General features: G+C 36.0%; 1 protein-coding gene across 5 annotated transcripts in view; it reads left to right on the top strand.

The window, feature by feature from the left end:
* LRRC4C (leucine rich repeat containing 4C) overlaps nt 1–12,024 on the top strand; it is a 784,071-nt gene that overhangs the window by 688,065 nt on the left and 83,982 nt on the right. For 3 of the 5 annotated variants that reach the window (XM_087921389.1, XM_087921386.1, XM_026707313.2), the window contains one exon: nt 4,610–4,782. The exons of the other annotated variants lie outside the window; for them this stretch is intronic. The gene's annotated coding sequence lies outside the window, so the exon portion shown is untranslated. The remainder of the gene's footprint in view (nt 1–4,609; nt 4,783–12,024) is intronic. 5 annotated transcript variants of the gene reach the window in all.

Genomic DNA, 12,024 nt, shown 5'->3' with positions numbered 1-12,024 from the left:
AATAGGTACCTTTTTTCTTAAGGGAGGGAGTCATGCATGTCATAAATACAAAATCAAGGCAGTTGCATTATACCGTCTTAATAAAGTATTTCTAAATGCTTTCTGTTGGTTCGGTGTCATCATATCAGATTGTGACACACATTCTCTGTCTTTGTACATTAAACCAAGCATAGAATTCCTAGAGTTCCTTCCTCTCTGATATAATCCAGTCCCTAGCTACCTGTACAAAGATGAATTCCATTATGTGTGATTTCATTTTTGAAAATGTGATGTCAGCCTCTCTCTGAACAAATTGGCCAAAGAGTGGGAAAAGAATGCCCCTACAGTTGCTTCTCTTTGTTTCCTCTGTGTAGAACTCTGTGGTATGTGAAGAAGGGGTGTATTTTATGCCGCATGAATGTTTGCTGTTCTCATTCTGATAATCAATGAGATGTAAAATTGCAGCAATTCCATGCTGCCTAAAGCCTCTGCTGATAAACCTCATTTGGTTTGTCAGAAGGCATAAACCACTCATTAGACCACATCATTAGCTAAGCTTGCCTTTAATGTGAAGGAAATGTGAATGAGGCCTCTCCCCCCCTCAAGACAAAGTTTTACTGTTGTAACTTTAAAGAAAGTGTATTCAGAAGTTGCTTTCTGCATTCAAATACAGTGTTAAGATGGTACATATGTACCCAGATTGTCCTTCCAACAGTCATTAACTAGCAGGTAAAATTTGTAGAAAGAATGTGAACATATTCCTGGGATATGAAATAATAATAATATGAAAGATGTGATTTCCTGGAAAAAAAACTTAAAAAAAAAGCTCTGTAAAAGACATCTCTTTCTCCTCATTTTTGGATGCTTTAGAATTTCTTTCAGCAATCTATTGTTGCTGTTATCAACTGTTCTTTTATTGCTCTTCAGCCTCAGTAGTAGCTCTCATTTTCTGATTAGAGGAAAAAAGATTCATGGGAGGGATTTCCTTACAATTCAGCTGATGTCTAAGCAGGAAGAAGGCTGCAAACTGTAGGACAGGTGATTGCTCAGTGAAACATAAAACCTATTAGTACCTTTCAGCTGTCTTGTAACAAAGGGAAGTGTAAGAACCTTTTCTGTTGGGAGAGGAGCTGCCTAATTTTGTTTCTCCTTCTTTCTGATAAAGAGTTGAAAAAATGCAAAAGTAAATTGGAAGAGCAGGAAGAGTATCTTGCAGTTTCACTGCCTCTATCTCCCCCCTCTATTTTTTAAAAAAACACATTGTATTTGACACAATCACAATATTTTTTTCCAAAGATTAGAACACATCCTATAATTCTCATTCCCTTGTCTGTTGATACACCCCTGGGTTGGATTCACATATTTCATTATATTTTCTTCAGATATCCCCATTGATATTTTAGGAGGTGGTGCAATGGCTCAGTGATTAATCTGGCAGCCCAGATTCAAGACCTGAGCATCGCATGGCGGGGTGAGCTCTGTTCATTGCCCCAGCTCCTGCCAACCTTGCAGTTCGAATGCATGCAAATGCAAGTAGATAAATACCCACTTCGGTGGGTAGGTGAACAGCACTGTGCAATGTCATGCTGGCCACATAAGCACAGAAACAATTTTGGATCATGCTGGCTCAATGGCCCTTGAAACAGAGACTACCCATTATAATTGACTACCAGAGTAAAATCCATAGGGATTCCTTTATCTTTTTTAAAAATTTCCATCTACTATAGGCTGATCATGGACATGGCAAGAAATTGAAGTGATCTGGGACTGTTCAAATCCCTCAAGGGCTAAGCTGTAATGGAGCTCTGGTTGTTAGTCCAACACAGGACAATATTCATGGAGTCCCTGAGAAGAACCTAACGTTCCATGTAAAAAGCTGAAAAATGACTAATCACACCAAGTGAATAACTATTTTCCATAAGTTATAAGCATTCATCAAATTATTCATGAATTCATGAATCATTATGAGTGAGGAAAAATGCTTGGATATTAGCAGATTATTTTGTAGAAATATATCAACTGGGACAAATAGCTGAATCCTCTGCATAAATACTTGGATAACTTCACTCAGACTATTGAAGCAGAATGATATATAAAGATGTTCAGGCATATGGAGAAACACTTTTGATCTTCAGTACCTGGGAATTGACTGTGATTTTGATGGGCAATTTTTCATAATTTGTTTTACTTCTTACAGCCTTCGTCTTCTTGTCTGTTGCTTCTCTGTTACAGAGTATATTGAGGGTTATTTGGTAGCAGTTTATAACGAAAAAGATCTAACCTTTGCTTTCTTGATCTTCCCTGAAGCACTTCTTTTTTGCTTTGCACAAAAAGCAAACTAATGTATAGTGCTACTGAAACACTGAAGTTTTTACTGCTGCTATTTATTTTAATAAGAACAATCTGTTTCATCTTTTTTTGTTGTTGTTGTCCCTAACCTACTTGAATGGACTGGCTGCATTTTGATGATGAATTACCTGCAGTCTGTGACTCTAAACACATTTACCAGAAAATAAATCCCATACAGATTGTATAAACTGCTCCTTAGGACAAACCATTCATTCATTTTCTGAGGTGAAGAAAAATTGAACCAGGTTTTCTTTGTTTGAACATTCTACTTTTTTTTCTTGGAAAGAAGCAAATATTTTTAAATGTATAGTTTTATTGGGACGAACCAAATATTGTTGTAGCTGTTTGAGCTAGTAGTTAAGGCATCAGGCTAAAAAACAAACAAACCGGAGACTTTGAATTCAAATCCCACTTTAGCCATGAAAGCCAGCTGGGTGACTTTGGGCCAGTCAGTCTCTTTCATCCCAACTCACCTCATATAGTGGTTTTCATGAGGAAAATAGGAGGAAGGTGTGTTGGATATGTGTGCCACCTTGGGTTATTCATAAAAGGAAGCCCAAAATGACTTCTACTATAGTAAAAACAATTAATCATCTATAAAACCCTTCATGGCATAGGGAGTGATTTGTGAGGCCATTCGTTTTGCCCACCCAGTACAGAGAATAGTGTATGTATTGTGCCCATTCTCCAGTGATTCTAGAAGTCCTTCAAGTCTGGCTTTGTTCACATTTGGGAACAGGGTTAGTGTGTTTGTAAAGTCCCTGTTGGGTATGTGATCTTTTTTAATTGTTATGGTTGTTTGTTTTAATGTAGGTGGTTGTGTTTTTAACAATTTTAATTGTATAGTTCAATATTATATAAGCTGAACAGAGCATTTTAGAGTGGGTGATCATAAAGATTTCATAAATATTATAATAATTATAATAGCAATAGATACCTTGGGTGAAATCCCAAAATAAGCGGAGCACCTTTGGAATTCCATTGACATTAACAAATTTACTGTCAGTCAATTGTAAAAGGCAGTGTTGCTTGCAACAACTTACATCCTGAGACAATACCTCTAAAACCATCAGACATCAACATCTGCCTATCATGGGTCCTTAGAAAGGACTCGATAGATGGATTAAAAATGCTGATTCAATCTGAACATCTGGGTGGACATGCAATAAACCATAATAATGAATAATGAACATTATTGATACTAGTAGAAGAGAGAGAACACACTCCATATTCACATTATTTGACATGAAATACCTAAATATCCTTATGATATACATAAATTATTAAATAACTTTTTTTACTTTTCATTCATAGATTAACTGAATTCATTTCTTGTTGGACAAAGAAGATTTTTTTTAAAAAAATGAAACTATGTCTTTGACTTAAAGACTTCATATTTTCATAAGTGTGTAAGTGATTTTTAATTAGAACCCATGCCCTAAAGGACATATTCAGATTTTAAACCCATTGGTTGACTGTGATGGTGGTGGGAGAGCTGATAATGATTGATAAAACATTATGTTTTGGGTAGATGCAATTAATTTGATTTGACTTTGTTAATAACTTTAAATTAAATGCTAGTTATGAATTTAGTTATTTCTTAATTATTTCAATGAATTTAGTGTAGGATTTCTTTTGAATTTGCCTGTTTTGCAATTTAATGGAAACTATACACAAACTCTTTAAATTTTTCCAACTTTTGAAATGTATCTTAGAAATAAAAAAATGTGTACAAACATGTATTTGATAGGAAACTGGAATTCGATAGCAACCCTATCCTGTATCTATTCTTAACTGCATCCAATCATCAGATTTCAGGCTTTTCTCAACCATAAAGAACAACTGATATTGGTCAAGGTTTTTTTCCTGGTTATCTGAGAGAAGCTTTTTGTTGTTGCTAATGCACATGATTTCACTGTGGTTTCTAACACAAGAATGGGCAATAAGAATGGATGATAAGCTATGTGTATGTGTATACAACTACTTTTCACTGTGTGTGATTTCTGGATCCATGTGGTTATGTTTTTCATAGAGAAGAAAAGAGATACCTAGTAGAATTCCCCTATTAACTGTGCATCTTAAATTTACTGACGATTAATATCATGCTAATTTTCTTTAATACAGGTCAGTTTTGCTTTTATGACTTGCAGTATTCTGTTAATCACTTCCTCTTCCTTGATCAAATACAAACATAATTCAGTCTTTACAAATTCTTATACCAGCACTGAATATTATTTTGTGCATGATATTGAACTCAAAATTCTCTTCCTGCTTTAAACAGGTTAAGACTATGAAGAAAGACTGGCATTTTGACACAAGTGGGTTGGCTTCAATCTTGCTAGCCCCCCAAAAGAAGTTCTTTGTGTACATGACTCAAGCAAGTAGAATTACTTCTAGAGTACCAGCTTTACGGGCCAGGAATTAAAAAGGGTAGAAGATGGACTAAGTATTCTGGTAGGTTGTTTGCTTACTCTAGCAATTTCTATGAAACCTCTTGTTTAATTGCTGTACATAATATAATGTCCTAAATTTATCATACCTGTATGATTATGAAGTTATATAGATATATATAAATCATTTGCTCATATGAGAGAGAGAGAGGAAGGGAGGGGGGGGGAAAGGGAGAGAGGGTGGGAGGGAGAGAAGAGGAAGAAAGAGGGAGAGGGAGAAAGAGAGAGATGACATGTAGGCATAAATCCTGAGCACTCTAATTTAGTTGGACTTTGGCATTATGGTAAAAATGTTCTAAAATACTCCCTCCCTGCCCCCTCTCTCACACACACACCACCAACAAACAAGCCCTAAGTTCAGTGTAGTTTTGCAGCTACATTGTTTTATTTGGAAGCAAATCCTATGGAGCCCTGTTTTGACTAGAATATGACATATTTTGAAATTCAACAAACATCTGAAACGAGTATTATATGTTGCTTCGTAGGAAGCCAATCCTTAATGATGTGACTGTTCAGCAACTTTAAATACAAGGCTGACTGGAGTAACAATACAAGGGTCATCAAAGCTTAGAATTGACATCCTGTGAATTTGACACAAAGCTCTGAGATGGACTCTGAAATGATGTTGTTAAGAAATGAGAAATAGAACACCTCTGCAATTGATGCGACTTTCTCCTCTTGAATCATCTACTCTGGTGGCATGATTTCAGCATCTGCATCTTTATGTATTTCAGTGTGATCTCTGGTTTTTTAATTCTTTCTGGAAAGCAGAGAAGAAAACCATGCCAGCAGCAAACTCTGTGTGTGCTTTTGTCTGCACGCACATTAGATGGCTTTTATCTGAAGCAGATGTAGCATGGAATGCACATTAACTGGAAACAGAAATCTGTAGAGAATATGACAGATTTGGTTGATGATCTTTTACAGAATCTAGCATTTTATGTTGTAACATTTACATGCTCCTTTATCTCATCCCTAGATTAGTGTCATTGATAAGAGGTCCACCTGCATTTGTTCATTTATATTTCATATTTCTTAACTGCCTATGTCTCTCAGAGGATTATAAGTATTATAATCATATAGTGCCAAAGTGCACAGTACATGTTTTAATGCAAAAGATCCTAAGGTTGATCTCCAGCATCTCCATGAGAAATTCAGGGGGGGGGGAATTGCATGATGAAAAATTACTGGTAATGGTAATTTACTGATAATTCTGTGCTAGATGAACTAAAGGTCATCATCTAAACCAGGGGTGTCCAACCTTGGCAACTTTAAGACTTGTGGACTTCAACTCCCAGAATTCCTCAGCCAGCAAAGCTGGCTGAAGTCTTAAAGTTGCCAAGGTTGGACACCCCTGATCTAAACCTTACGTTGTATTCAGTTCTCCTTGTTCCTTGGTCCCTCCTTCATTAGAAAAATCTCATTATCTTATGCAAACATTAGAAATGGAAAAAGTGAGCATATTCTATTTGTTTGCATCATCAATGTATTTATGCAAGAGCAAACATTTTTGAGGGTACACAAACACAAAATTGAATTAAAAGATGGAGGAAGGAGGTGATCAAGCAAGGAATAACATTAAAGAAGGATATGGCTGAAGGATCTGATCTCCTTTACATTACTTAGAGAACCCTGAACAGGTTGTTGTGCCTAAATGTAAAACGAATATGTTCAAGTGGAGGCTCTTATCAGAGAGCAACATGCTATGTGAATATCTGCTGATATGTCTCCTACTACCAGAAACATGTATGGATAATTACTTATTTTTGGCCAATGAAAAAGGCAAGAAGGTAGCTTCATTCTGGCACTTTAAAGTTTGACTTAGACATGAAGGAAGGTGAAGAATCAGTGTATTTACATCAGTAATGTGTCTGCACTACCAACCCTTTTGAGGTAAAACAAGCTTCCATATCTACTTTGTCATATATTTGGGAGGGAGCAAATTTTACTACCACTTATTTGGTTTTGGTCAATTAATAACTTCATAATACAAAATAATTCATCCCTGTGGTTTATACTTATAGACAGACAGTCTCCTTTTCCTGAGCTTCCCTTTAATTTTCTGGAAAGCCAGCTAAATGTGTATTATCAGCAGTCTGACTTATGAATAAGAATACTCCCCAAGCAATGCAGAAGGATAAATTAACTCAGATTCCAAATCAGAATATTTATTAGAAGATCCAGCAAAGAGGCTACAAATGTTTAGCAGCTTTTTAAATTTGAAAAAAAAAAAATGATTCTGCAAACTAAAACTGAATTTTTATTATGAGCTATAACTTTTAAGTATCTTTGCAAGGCAAGAACCTGAGTTTTACTGCTTAGAGCAAACAAGTTCAGCCAGGTCATTAGTTACTAATGAGTTGGAAATAGCTTACAAAAATAAAATTTGAAATGTACAATAATTTAGATAAACTGATCTAATATATTTTAAATGATTGCTACAGTAATTGTTTAGTATAACACTAGTGAAATTAGCTTAGGTTAGGGATTCATGTATATACTCTAACATTGGATATATATTTCTTTAGAAAAATGATTTAACAAGTGGCTAAAGGAAGTCTAGGTTATTCATGTTTTGGATTACATAGGTATCGAGCTGATCCATTTTGAATAGCTACATTTTTCAATGATAATGATCTTTCAAGAGCAAAGAAAGAAGACTCCAGTGTTTAAATTACTGTCCTTCATAGTATTCATAAATCACATAGAACTCTTCCCTGCTCCCATGCCAGCTTTTAAACCTGGCTGTTGTTATGCCTAAGAGTCAACAACAACTTGATGGAATCAATCAATAACCAATCAATCAATCATATGACAATCTTCCTCTAAGCCTCTACAATCTTTGCTCAGAGTAGGTAATCTGAGGCTTTCTATCTATTGCTGAATTATAACTAAGAAGCAATAATTATTAGAAACAGTCTTCAACAATATATGGTATACCATAACCTTCCTTCTACTCTTATGTTCTTCTACGAATAGTTAGCCAAATCTGCCTTCAACCTCTAGAGTTGAAAATGGAAGTCAATAAATACCCATAGAGAAAAAAAAATATAGATTTGCCTTGTGCCAAGATCAATAGCTTGACTAAGGTGCTCCTGATTTCCAAGTCATTCACAGTCCTATACAAAGTCATCTCAGTGGATTTTGCATTCCTACTCAATGGTGGAAGACTCTACAAATGTTTCTTTTTGATTTAAAACATGGATTTGTTTTTAAAGTACTGAACAACATAGTTTTTCTCCCTTTCATCAACATCAAGTTACAACATGCTTGGTTATAAAAGATCAGAGATTTCTTGAGAAAAGCAGATATGTCTTCTGTGCCATCAAAGTTTAATTTCTGTACCTTTTACTAGAGCTGGAACCTAGAAAGGGCCAGAATAAAACAAAGATGTCTCTCTTGCTCTTTCATTATAATTATAATCTTAATCACTTCTTGATGGGAGATCACAGACTAATTCATGACCCAAGTGTTTCCTATTCTTGGAGATTGTGCAGCATATTATTTTCTTCATAAAGAGAAAAGAAAGTTACTTCATTATCAGCACATTGAAATGTACTTCATTGCTCAGATTCAGAGAACTAAATTCACAAAGAAGCACACAGATCCTTCATGTCCACTCTTATTAATAGTTATATGAGGTCTCAATACTGGATTATTCCATGGATATTTCAGTCCATTCAATGAGTGAACCTAATAAAAATGTAAAGTTTCAGTAGGGAATTGCCCTGTAGATATCTTATTTTAGTAGTGGGTGAACATTTCACGTATTAATCAAGAGACTGTTTGTGTCTGCTAATAAATGTATTTGAGCTAAATTCCATTATTTATTGAGCATATGGTGATATTACATTAACCAGGAGACTACAGTGTTAATACATAGTAGTTGTTTGGCTGCTAATGATTGCTAGTCCAGTAAGTTTACAGTATCATGCTATTCAAAGCACATCATGGGGTGAACTAGTTCCATACACAGAAAGGTTCATCGGCATTCTGCAGTGTCATCTGGGACTTTTCCAATGTCACCTTACATTCAGGTGTCACCTTTGGGCAGATCTGGCACCTGTTGAATTCATACTGCCACTTGAGGCCATACTTCCCACCCAGTCTCTATATATCTACTTGCATGTAACATTCTTTCAAATTGTTAGGTTGGCAGAAGTTGAGGCAAGTGATCTTGACAGTTAGAACAATTTGTCTCCAGAAGCTGTGAATGCTCCAGTACTCGAAGTTTTTTAAGAAGAGATTGGACAACCACTTGTCTGAAATGGTATAGGGTTTCCTACCTAAGGAGTGGGTAGGACTAGAAGACCTCCAAGGTCCCTTCCGACTCTGTTATGCTAAGATTTTAAGATAGTAGCTTACTCTGTCGCACAATGCTAGAACTCAAACCACCAGAATACAGACCTTCTCTAGCATCATTAAGCTGGAGCCACCATGCCCCTTCTGTTGAACTCCATGATATAAAGCTATAGTTTTTTTTTCACAATTAGTGTTTTTCTCCTTTTCTTTTGGTGGTGCATTTATTATTGTTGATTTTGTCAAATAATATCAGTCTATAAATGCCATAGTGAGATTATGTTCCATTTTAATGAGAAAATAATGTGACAGTCAGTATGGGTTCTCCTGCTTGAGCCGGGGTTTGGGTTGAAAGACCTCCACAGTGCTTTTCAATTCTGAGGTTCTATATCTATATTGAGTCCCTGACCCTGCATATTGAAGTAGTGATTCAGTTACTTATTCGAGCTAACTTCCTGTCGGCCCTTTGAGGTAGGCCATGTCAATTGCAGATGCCAGAGATTCCAGAAATGCTATTTTGTCATTATAGATGGTGTTAACAGAATCTTAGAAGCAAATCTAAAACATTTCTTCTCTTTTTAAGGACAAGCTTAAGGGGGGAATAGGGAGGAGAGAGGGAAAGGAGGGGCTGTTCTGATATTTTTTTCCCCCACATGTTCAAATCTCCCAGGGCTAAGCAACAGTTTCTTCTCTCCTACTGCCCTTCTCAAAACAGATCTAAATTTCTTTTACCATCCTTTCTAACAACAGGAGCTCTGAACAATTGCAGATTGTATCTCGTAAGCTCCAGAATGATAGTAACTGATTTGCATTTTCTTAGTGTTATATCAGGATCCGTAAGCTGAAGCCAACAGGGAGAATTCATAGCAAACCATGACAGTTGTGGTAAGGAGAAAAACCAGAGAAAGACCAGAGTTAATTTATTTATGTATAGTTTGGATAGCTAGTCAGTGAAGGAATGTCACAAATTGTCTTGAAAGAAAGCAGGAGAAATGCCCCCATCCTTGTATAGATAAGATGTTTATGTGTGATATGTCTGTGCAATATATCCTCTGTAAAATGTATATAAAATGTATATAATAGATATCACTACTTCCTGGCTGTACTTAATTTGTAAGTGAATATTTTCTAAATCTCTTTAAAAAAAACCCAGCATGGTCCTCCTAAATGGGCTGAGTTCTTCAGATTTCCCCCCATTTTTTTACAGTGCTATGGTAACTATATGTGGCAATTACTCTTGCTGTGGCAGTAAATTTTCTCTAGCATCTATATATTTCTGAACTAACTATTACTGAAAATTTGTAGTAGTAGTAAAATAGCAGTAAAATAGTAATTTCATTTATTTCTCTTCTCATTTTGCTGTTAAATATTAAATATCTAGTTCAATTCTCACTTGCCTTGTTTGCATGCATGGGAAAATCAATTCTAGATTCTTCCATCACCATACATGCAAATCACTGAGTGATGTTCAGTTCAGCTTCTGTATTATAGAATACTAGAGATGAAAATATTTTATATAGGTCATCAGTGCAGAAATCTAAATTAAATTAAAAGGTGAAAGATGGCTGAATAGTCTCTGCTTAAAGATACCCTGTATAAAAGGGAGCCCACCACTTCCCTGGGTAATTGATTCCAATGTTCCTAATGTTTCTCATTTAATCAGAATCTCCTTCTTATAATTCACATCCATTAATCCACATCCTCCATTCTGAGATGATTATAACCGTCTTTGTGGCATCTTTTATTTATTTGATGAATGCTATCAAACCATCCCATGGCCTTTTCTTCTCAAGGCCAAGTGTGCCCAAATCCTTCCATCTGTCTTCCTAGAATTTAATTTGTAATCCCCTGTATATCTCCTCTGTTCTTATTTGAACCTCTTCCAGTTTCTCTGAAATCTTGCTAAAGTGGTCACATAACCCACTCAAGTCTGACCAAAGAATGGTGAAATGGAACAATCAGTTCCTATTATTTAGAAACCAATCTCCAAAAGTAGAAATTATTTCCAGACAATCATGTCCTGTTCTTTCACCACAATACCTCTTTCAGTTTCTATATGTGGCAGCAGTGTAATATTACTCTGTCCATCTTTTCCAGTGGCTTATAATGATCTAGTGTGACTCCTGCTTTCTTCCATTTTTCGTTGCTTTTAATATCGAAACAAAAGTAAAAGATCAAAGTCTCTTAAGTGAAACTGAATTCCTGGTAACTTCAAGGACACAGTCATGTAGCTTTCTGGGCAACAGTTTGGAAGTGATTTGCCATTGCATCCCTTTGAGATATTTTTTTTTTCACATCCCCAGTCTAGCCTAGAGCTTTCCTAATGCCTAGGGATCTCCCATCATGACCTAACCCTGCTAGTATTTATGCCCTGACATTTAGTTTCTTGATTTCAAGAAAATGCATTTTCTCCATGAGACAGCGAACCCCCTTAAGAAAAGCATCTGAATGAATAATCTGAACCGTCTTTTTTCATACGTTCGGCATCATTATGTCAGATTGGACAGAACAGGCATGTCTTTTAAATGCAATCTGGGTTGTGCAACAGCCTATATATACATTTATATGCAAAGGAAAAGTTCTCTAAATCAATTACAGTTCAAAAATTATTTTCTAATTAGCTGTTTCATTGTGAGGAACCCTTTATTACTGGTCTTCATAAGTAAATTAATGGCAGCTCCACCCGACCTTGCAGAAAGTAGGATTCTTTCCACATTTCTCAATGTGAACCCATGTTTTATAGTTTCGTGGGGGTGGGCCTGAGTAGAAGACAAGATTGCATTCTTGGCCCTGCCTTCACAATGCCTTTCCTTCACCCCTATCTAATGAGGCAAGGCAATCGCTGCACTCTATTAATAGCCCCGCTTCACACTGCTGTGAAAGCTTGGTATCTCCCTGCTTAAAGGTTGCAAGGAAAAATCCTGGGGGAGAGAAGAAGGATGGAAAC

This window comes from Pseudonaja textilis, chromosome 1, assembly GCF_049901715.1.
Source record: "Pseudonaja textilis isolate UNSWEBS1 chromosome 1, rPseTex1.2, whole genome shotgun sequence".
NCBI classification, from domain to species: domain Eukaryota; kingdom Metazoa; phylum Chordata; class Lepidosauria; order Squamata; family Elapidae; genus Pseudonaja; species Pseudonaja textilis.
Note: the sequence above shows the minus strand (reverse complement) of the source record. Positions and strands in the feature narration are given on the sequence as shown.